The sequence below is a fragment of the Equus przewalskii genome, chromosome 6 (genome assembly GCF_037783145.1).
Source record: "Equus przewalskii isolate Varuska chromosome 6, EquPr2, whole genome shotgun sequence".
Lineage (NCBI taxonomy): Eukaryota > Metazoa > Chordata > Mammalia > Perissodactyla > Equidae > Equus > Equus przewalskii.
The window spans coordinates 79667717-79676865 of record NC_091836.1 but is presented as its reverse complement, the minus strand read 5'-3'; positions in this window follow the sequence as shown (position 1 = coordinate 79676865).

Sequence of the window (9149 nt, the reverse complement as noted above, 5' to 3'; positions counted from 1 at the left end):
TGTTCTAGCACACTCCAAAAGTAGTGTGCTAAAATGGGACAGATGAGCTCTACCCTTCTTATGTAGCAAGATTGCAAAGCAGTAACGTGACCGGAGCCAGGTTCCGTACACAGATTTCAGTCACGCCAGCCTTATGTTAACTTATTCTTTTATTGCAGTCTCCTCTCCCTAGGGACTCAGGCCTAAATTTGGGGGTGATGAAATGACCAGAAATCTGACTTACAACCACTATGTGTACTCCAAATGGCTCCTCCCTCCTACCACAGTCACAACACAACCCTTTGTCCTTGAACCAGGCTGCCCTGCCTAGATTCTTATCCTACATGCACAGACTCCAAGAGACCAGACTTGCCGAGCTCATACAGGAGTGTAAATCCAGCATGAAGTCTGAAAACTGAGATCCCTGCTACTCTTAAATGCCAGAAGTCATCATACTGAGACAGTAGAAGTTCCCCTTTCCCCCTCCAGTAAATACCTCCCTCCCTTACCAGAGATCTGTCCCATCTCTGACTTCCCCTTCTTCCCCAGACCTGGTGAGAATTGGGAGTGCAGAAAAATGTATGGAAAGGAGGAAGAAAGAAAGAAGGGAAGAGATTAACCCTGATCCCAAAGATGAGTCCTTTTGTTATTGCTCCAAGAAATCATGGTTCTCTCTTTTCTTCCCTCTTTGTCCCCCAACCCTCTTTAACGTGTATACCTGCCCAGGGACTTGGGGAACCCCAGGCTTACAAGGCCCACTCTCTCCAAAGTGGTTGATCCTAAAACCAGAATCAGTCCAGAAGGGCCACCTCCTGGTCCAGGCAAGATGCCCAAACCCCAAAACAGGCTAGGGATCTACTGAGCCAGACCTTCTTCTCCCTTATCCCCAACAAATGCATGAAAAACTGTCATCTATCCCACTAATGCCCTTGGTCTGGAGGGGTGGGGGTCTTATTGACAAGTCAGGCTCTGTGCTAAATACTGTGAATGCTTTATCTCCTTTAATACCCATGGTAAATCCTGTGCTGTGAAGTATCAGTTAAGATGTCTTCCATTGCAAGAATAGAAAGCTCAACTCAAAATAGCACAAAGTGAAGGGGAATATTGGTTCACACACTTGAAACAACAGTAGAACAGGCTTCAGGATGGTCAATTTAGGAATTCAGCAACTTCATCAAGGAGTCCTGTGTTTTCCATCTTTCTACTCTACCACATGCAGCGAGAGCTTCTACCTAGAGCTGAGTTGCAGTCTCAGAGTGGCTTTCCATTGCTACTGGGACCAAATATATGCCCTATTCTTATCTAGCAGGAGAGAGGGAACTTTTTTTTCCTAGAAGTAACCAGCAAACTTCTGCAAGCTCATTGGCCTCAATTAGGTCTACAATAATGGCCTAGAAATGGAATTGCACTAGGCCTGAGCCTTCAGGAATGGAGAGGTCTACTGGGGAGAGATGTGAGTACCCTAACAAAAGTCATGGTAGTTACCAAGAGAAGAACAGACGTTGGGGAGGCACCTGTAAGGCTCTCTTAGGTATACATTACCCCAGTTTTGCTGAGGAGAAACTGAAGCCCAGAGAGGCTGTGCAACTGTAAGTGGCGGAGCCAGGATTCTCACCTAGACCTATCTAGCCCAACACTAGGATCCCTTGAGGAACCACACTAAAGAAAAGCTGGAATAGTCATCCCTTCACCCTTAGCCCAAAGCACATAGGTGGGAAAGGGGAGCAGGGGTTTCATGAGACTGGGAAGATTAAGCCACTGCATTGGCACCTAGGAGCCACTGAATCTGCCCACCCCACAAATCTGAGGCAGCTTTGAATCCCCATATCAGCTGGTACCATACCCAGGGAGAAAATGTCTATAAACTGAAGAGAAGAGACTATAAATTCATTACGCATGATGGCAAGTTCTAGGGCACTGCTCTCCAAGTCCATTCTGGGTTAAATCAGTGCTGTGGGCTAGCCTGGGAACCTTGCCACAATGCATAACATTCTCCTCCTGGGGAATGTCTTCCAAGTTCCAAAGGACAGATTTGCAAATAGACTTCTGGAGTACAGCCTCATCCACTGCTGGGAACTGCCTTTCTTGGACTTGTTTATTCAGGAGAACTGTTCTGGACTTTCACCCAGCAGCTGCCTGGCAGGAGGTGACCTGGCTTTGGCCGGCAGAAGGTGGGGCTGGCAGGAGGGTAAAGCAGATAGCTACTGCTCAGTGCTAACTGGGCACCAAGCTATACCACGGGAAGGGAGAAGGGCAGAGCATTCAGAGGCCATAGTACAGCTAGTCTCTGACAAGGGACTTCATTTAAGGAGTGTAAATCTCGCCTTCCCACCCCACTTCCATTTGGAGGAAGACGAAGTGACAAGGTTGCATGCACTCATGTGCCTTGAAAGGCATTTGCAAGTTTTGAGGGTCAGTAAGTACTATAACTTTTCCTTTAAGCAGCTGCTGTTTCTCATTGCTGTTGAGGTCTCTCACAAGGCAGCTTCAGGCTTGAACATCGTGGCCTGCCACGGCTGCACTGGCCTTGAAGATTTCTGTGGTCTATTTTGAGTGATTTTACTGTTCATGGTCTTGGCAAAGTTATCCACTTTCTGACAATATTTAGAGTCTGATGTAAGTGTGAACTAGATAATGACCTTTAAAGTCATGGCATGACGTTCCGTTTAAAGCTTTAATTTCTTCCTCAGAGCATCTGCAAGGTCCTCTGACCCCTCTGCATGGCCTCTTGGAAATTTCCCCAAGTTTCTGTCCACTTGTTGGGGTCAGGGCTGTTGTATGATGGGCAAAGCCTTCACATGTCTTGGGCTGTGAGGAGGGTCTGAGCCTGCAGAGATCATTCCTTAAGCTTCTGAAGCTCTTGCAGCCCTCTCTGAGATGCATAATGCTGACGGGCTCAACTAAGGCACATCTTTTTCTCTGGACATTTTAGGATCTTCCCCAAAACACATGTGCGAGCACCCCACCTGCTCCCCCCACTGATAAGTTACTAGAACTTGGCTAACATTTCAAGCTTGACATGGCTAAAACAATACTATATCTACAGCTTAACTTTAGGTGACTCACCAGAAGAGCTATTTTAAATAGAATTTGTAGCGACTAAGGTTACAATTGTTCTAGGAAAAACAGACTGAAGGGACAAAAGGCTAATGCAATATTTTGAAATTCTCTTTTTAAGCTCAGCGAAGCCCTTCTGTATTTTCTTGACAGCATCCTAGTTACCAAGCACAACAGGAGGGGCAAGAACTGGTATCTAAAACACTCAAACAATCATGTCCTGACACCATCCAGCAGGAGTGTGTGTTCATCACAGGGCAGGTTTGCAGAAATAGTGATGATCTTATTCATCTGGCCACCCGGGTGCTTCAGAAATATACTTGCATAATAAGATTTGTCAGAATAGAACGCTGATAGCCTTGTGAGGGGCACCAGTCACCTGTCCTACCTTATGGTCATGTCGAGTGCTCTTGGCAATTACTACACTCTCTTCCCCAGCCCAGAGTGTGAAACCAGGTTAAGGCCTCTAGCTCTGCCATTTGGACTCAAACAGGGTTTCTAGGGGGAGCAAAGGATCAACAGATGCATGGGATGGGGGCTCCCATGCTACTCAAATCAAGCACAGGTAAGCACCAACCTCATTATTCTAGAAGTTGCTTCCCTTCCTGAAAAAAAATCCAGAAGCTTCAAGGCCTGAGCGCTCAATAGAATCTCCAGAAGACAAATACTACGTAATACGGTAGGCCCTCATATGTGGACTCTAAAAAAACAAAATAGAACTCATAGAAACAGAGTGTAGAATGGTGGTGGCCAGGGGCTGGGGGAAGGGGAAAATAGTAGACGGTCAAAAGGCACAAACTTGCAGTTATAAGGTGAATAAGCTCTGGGGATCTAATGTACAGCGTGATGTCTATAGTTAATAATACTGTATTGTATACTTGAAATTTGCTAAGAAGGTAAATCTTAATTGTTCTCACCATACACACACATACAAAGTGTAACTATGTGAGGTGATGGATGTATTAATTAATTGTGATAACCATTTCACAGCACATACATATAACAAATCATCATATTGAACATTTCAAACACATAAAATTTTATTTGTCAAGTATACCTCAATAAAGCTGGGGGAAGAAAAAGAAAGAAAACCTGAAAAATAAAGAGAAACTCTCTACGAGGGGAGAGGAAGCTGTAACCACTACCCCAACCCAGTCCTCTTGAGTTTTCCTTCCTGCTTAGGGTCTCCCACTTTGCCTCCCATTGCCATCATCCCATTAGCCCCTCAGGGAGAGACTGATATTTCTTAGTAGTATACAAACCCCTTCCCCGAACTCTTCTTTACACAGCTGAGACAGGCTGGAACTTTTCCAAAGCCTTTACAAAATTCTAAGAGAGAACAACGGGGACATAAACAAGAAAGTACTTGAAGCATAAACACAGTCAAGCTTGTGCAAGACATTAACAACGGTCATGTTTAGGAAATGAGACATGGAAGGAAGAATTTTGTACGTTATAACATTCTTGTTGTTTGATTTTCTCCAAGAACTGTATTTAATTTCTAAATAATACATACATATTTTTTTTTCTGCTTTATCTCCCCAAACCCCCCTGTACATAGTTGTATATCTTAGTTGCAGGTCCTTCTAGTTGTGGGATGTGGGACGCTGCTTCAACGTGGCCTGACGAGCAGTGCCATGACCGTGCCCAGGATCCGAACCCTGGGCAGCTGCAGCGGAGCGCGCGAACTTAACCATCGGCCATGGAGCCGGCCCCCATACATATTTTTAAACCTATGCAGTCTTAGTTTGGATCCTACTATAGCGTTCTGGTTCCTATGATTCACTCTACCCACAGACTTTGCACCTTATTAACTCTGAGATTCTTCCTTGTGCTCCTTTCTACCCTCATCCTTCCTGAACAGGTCTCACAGACCTATCAGAGAGAGCAACAGATGATAAGCTTCATCATTCATTTAACAAACGTGCTACTGCGTGCCAAATATCATGCCAGACATCATATGCCTTCAAGGCTTATCAGTACCACTCAGATGCCTTTTTTGTGTGATAGGAGAAGAATTTAGGGTCATTTCCTTAAAACTTCATTCTGTGTCCATCTACAAAGTCCCAGATCTTACATTTTTTTTAAAAAAAAGAGGAAGAATAAGCGCTTCGAATTATGTGAAAGGACACTTAATAGATTCATTAATCTCTGCCAATAAAAAGATCTTAGCTGGAGGAATTCTCAAAGACAATGGAAAGGAACTCATTTACATACAAATGGATCTTCCTGGAGACTGCAAAGAGGAAAATCCCACTTTCTGATTTGGAGAAGCAACAAGCTACTAATATAGTCAAGACCAGGAGAGCTCTGTGCTTTGGATGTTTCTAATAAGATGACTAAGGGTCCTTATCAGGCCCATCTAAGCTTATGACTATTAACTCCTCCCATGCTCTTTACATGTGATTCCAGGAGATACTATTTCCCTCCTTCCTCTCATCGTCTAACTTGAGCTCAAGACTTGTCACCTGGGAGTGAGTCAAATTGGGCTAGCCCCCATTTTCCTGGGAACCTCTCTTTCTTAATCTGCCTCAGTTTCCTCAAGGGAGACAAAGATAAAACATTTGGAGACATCATAAGTGAGCCTCATCTCAAAGTTTACAGCCACCTCTGCTGAGAAGAGCACTTCTGTGGGGCACCTCCAAGGAACATTATCCACTGACACACCCATGGGAGAACAGTTTGTGCTTGGAGAATTAGCCTTTGGTTATGGCTTCCATGATGTCATGAGGAAATGGCTTCCAAATCTAAACCTCATTGGCCAGAGTCCTGCATAAGCTCCCTTGGAAGGTTATCTGGGGTCAGGGAGTCTGCCTTTTCCTCCTGTGCCCCAGCAAGCTTATACCAAGGGAAGAGGGAGACAGAACTTAATGGCCTAAAAGAAGGAAGCCAGCCATGTGGCCTAAAAATCCTTCCTAGGGAATGACAGACCAGCTGGTACCCAACTATCCAGACAAATATTCTGAAATCCCCCAAATTCTTCAAGGCACTTTGCTAAAATAAGCCAACATATAGCCATTCTAGAATCATTTCAAGAATTTATTCCTAAGAAAACAGCAGGTGGCAGCAAAGTTTTACATTTTTTACCCTTTGGACTGGAATGAAAACCAAGTGTCATGGAATAATCTTCTCACCTCTGAGTCAGCCAGCTGGCCCAGAGACTGGCATACAGCCAGCCTGTGATGTGGAGAATCTAGAGTTTTCTCGAGTGGTCTCTGTGCATTTTGAAAAGAGAACTGCAAAAAACCTCCCTACCACCCCAGGCCAGAGGCCAGCCTTGTTCTACAGGCCAGGCAGGGAAAGTGGCTGCCTCAGGATGTCCTTCCGCTCACAGACGCAGAGGCTGTGACCTTGTGTCTTGTGTTCTCTTGCCCAATGTCAAGGAGTTGCTCATTCACAATGGGGAGGCCCTCAAGGAAACTCGAGTATGATTAAGTGGAAGTATGTCTAAGACCCGGGTACATGCCTCACAGCATTTTCACCATCAACTGTGATGTAATCCACTGGGTGAAGTGTAGGGATAGAGAAAGACAGAAGAGACAAGGGGGATTTGAAAATCTGGTCTCTGGTGCACCTGGAGAGGTAGAGACCTCTGAAGGCTATATCACCATCTCACAGCTGCTGTAGCTCTGGGTTCCAGAGCAGGCAGTGCCAAGATCACTGTCTGGTTTGGCCTCAAATGTCTTCCTTGCCTTAGTATTGTCCTTGGCTCCCAACTTCAAGCTGTGGCTGGAAAGTTTCCATTGTCACAGCATAGCACTTGGGGAGTTTGGAACCCAAGTTTTTCCTGAATTGTTTTGCAGAGCAGATCTAGTTTTGCCTTTAAGAAGTGACTGGCTGGTTTATTTCATCCCAAAATGGTGCTTCAGAAGTGTCTCAGGCCCACTTCAGGTTGAGCTGCTTGGTTTCCATCCAGAAGGAAATTCTCTTATTGTCTCAAGTAGAGATGGAGGGGAGTGGGGATGGGGTTGGAAGGTTTTGCAGAGTTATTATTTTTAAAGATACAAAACTTGTTGCGGAAGAAAAAAAGACAAAGTTGAAGACCTTGTTTCCAAGAACCTAAACAGATTTTACAAACAGATATATTTGTGGGTTTTCTTTTTGAAAGTGGAGTTGACAGAAAAGTGAGTAGCTCTGGCCTTTTGTAAGTTACATAACGACATCAGCAGCATTAGTGGCTCCTAGTGATCAAAGAGAACATTCCTGAAAGGTACAGTGGAGGTAGGAAAAGTTCACTTATTTACAAAACACGAGGCTTCAGCCTCAAACACATGATTCTTTTCTTTCCTGCAGAAAAATGTGATCTTGTTCTGAGGACTTAAGGACAAACTTCACAGCTCTCTGCATGGAAAGGGTCCTTTAAAATTATCTACTAAGGAAAACATTCTACAACTCCTTTGAATGTAATAAACAATATCTTTTGGGGCAACTTGCAGCCAACCTTCCAGAATTTATATCATTTAATTCCCTCTCTGCATGTACGTCCTACACTCCCCAAATATGTTGTTAAATCATTTAATGCAGAGAATTGACAGCACCAGGAAAATATTTGGATAACTGTCTGGAGTTGCCATTATTGGCTTTAATTATGACCTACTGGCTCTTGAGTCCTGAAGCAGCCAGAAAATGAGATATGTGCGCCAAAATATTCATTAGAATTCCCTTCTCAGTCATTGTTAAGAAAGAAAAAGTTTCCTTCTGGCCCCCATCTTCAGTGTTTTTAAGTGGAGTCATTAATACACCAGATTGTTTAAAGGATCTGTCAAGAAAACAAGATTATGTGCATACCTTGTATTTTGCATTAAAAAACATCTTGAAAAGGTCAAATGTCCCTTTGCTTTCATTCTACTACCCCAAAGAATTGTTTTTGCAGCCACGAAATTAACTGGTACTCTTCATCAAGGCCTCCTCCTCCAAAGCTTGCTCTCTTGAAAAGACATAATCCTAAAGCTTAGGAACTGGAAGTACTCGTGAAGCACAGCTTAAGCCTCTAGAGGAACTAGTCGGAAAAGATGGTTTAATTTCTTCTGCTCTTCAACGCTTATTTTTCCCTGAATACAAGATCTTAGAATGTTGGAGCTAGAGGGGAGGCATCTCAGAGATCATTGGTTCCATCTCCTTATTTCTAAGATGATTAATCTAAGGTGACACGGGATGGCTACTGTTTCAGCTTTGGGTTCTGGCATGGGGAAAGAGCAGATTTTTTTTTTTTTTAATCAAGGCATCCTTGGTTGTTACTATTAAAAAGAGTCGCCATTTAATGAGCATTTACTACACTGCCAGGCATTTGGCTGATGCCTTTATACATGTTATACCATTAATCCTCACAACAAGCCTGTATGGTAAATGTTATTATCCCCATTTTATAGACAGTGAAACTGAGACTCAGGTTAAGTGACTTGATTTGCCTATAATTACAGGGCTAAGAGAAGGAAGAGTTTGTGAGCAAACTCAAGGCTGCCTGACGTCAAAGCCTGTGTCCTTTTCTATTCCCCCATACTGCCTGCAGAATGACACTAGGCCAGAGGGCAAATCAGTTGGGAGTTCTTGGGCTCTCACATCACTTTAATTTTTCAAATGCAGGTAATGGGGTGAGGAAAGAGTCCTACACAATGACAAAGTAGAGAAGGATACCTGTGTCCAAACAGTTTCCAATTACCAGAATTTGCAACTAGATCAACAGGGACCATATAGATGCAACTATTTCCCATTATCTACTTTTTGCGTTTAACAGGACAGTCGACTGAAAGCTTTTGAAAGACTTTCCAGCTTTTAATAAAAGTTGGCTGATTCAGCGTTGACAATTTGTCTTTCATTAAACAGAAAATTGGTGGGGGAAATTTGGGATGGATGCTTATTTGGGGAAAAAATAATTTGAAGGTTTTTTTAATGCTCAAGGTCATACAGGGCTGGGAGAGCAGACGTGGTATGAATTAGGAAAGTTTATCTGATGGTTGTCTATGGTGGCAGAGATGATGGAGTTATTGCCTGGAAACGCTTGAGTTTTCCATTGCAACGTGGTTTGGGGAAACGTGGTTTGACGTTTAGAAAAACTAACAAAGTTTAAAGCAGATAAAGTTGGAATGTTATGTGTTAAATTAAAGAACATGAGA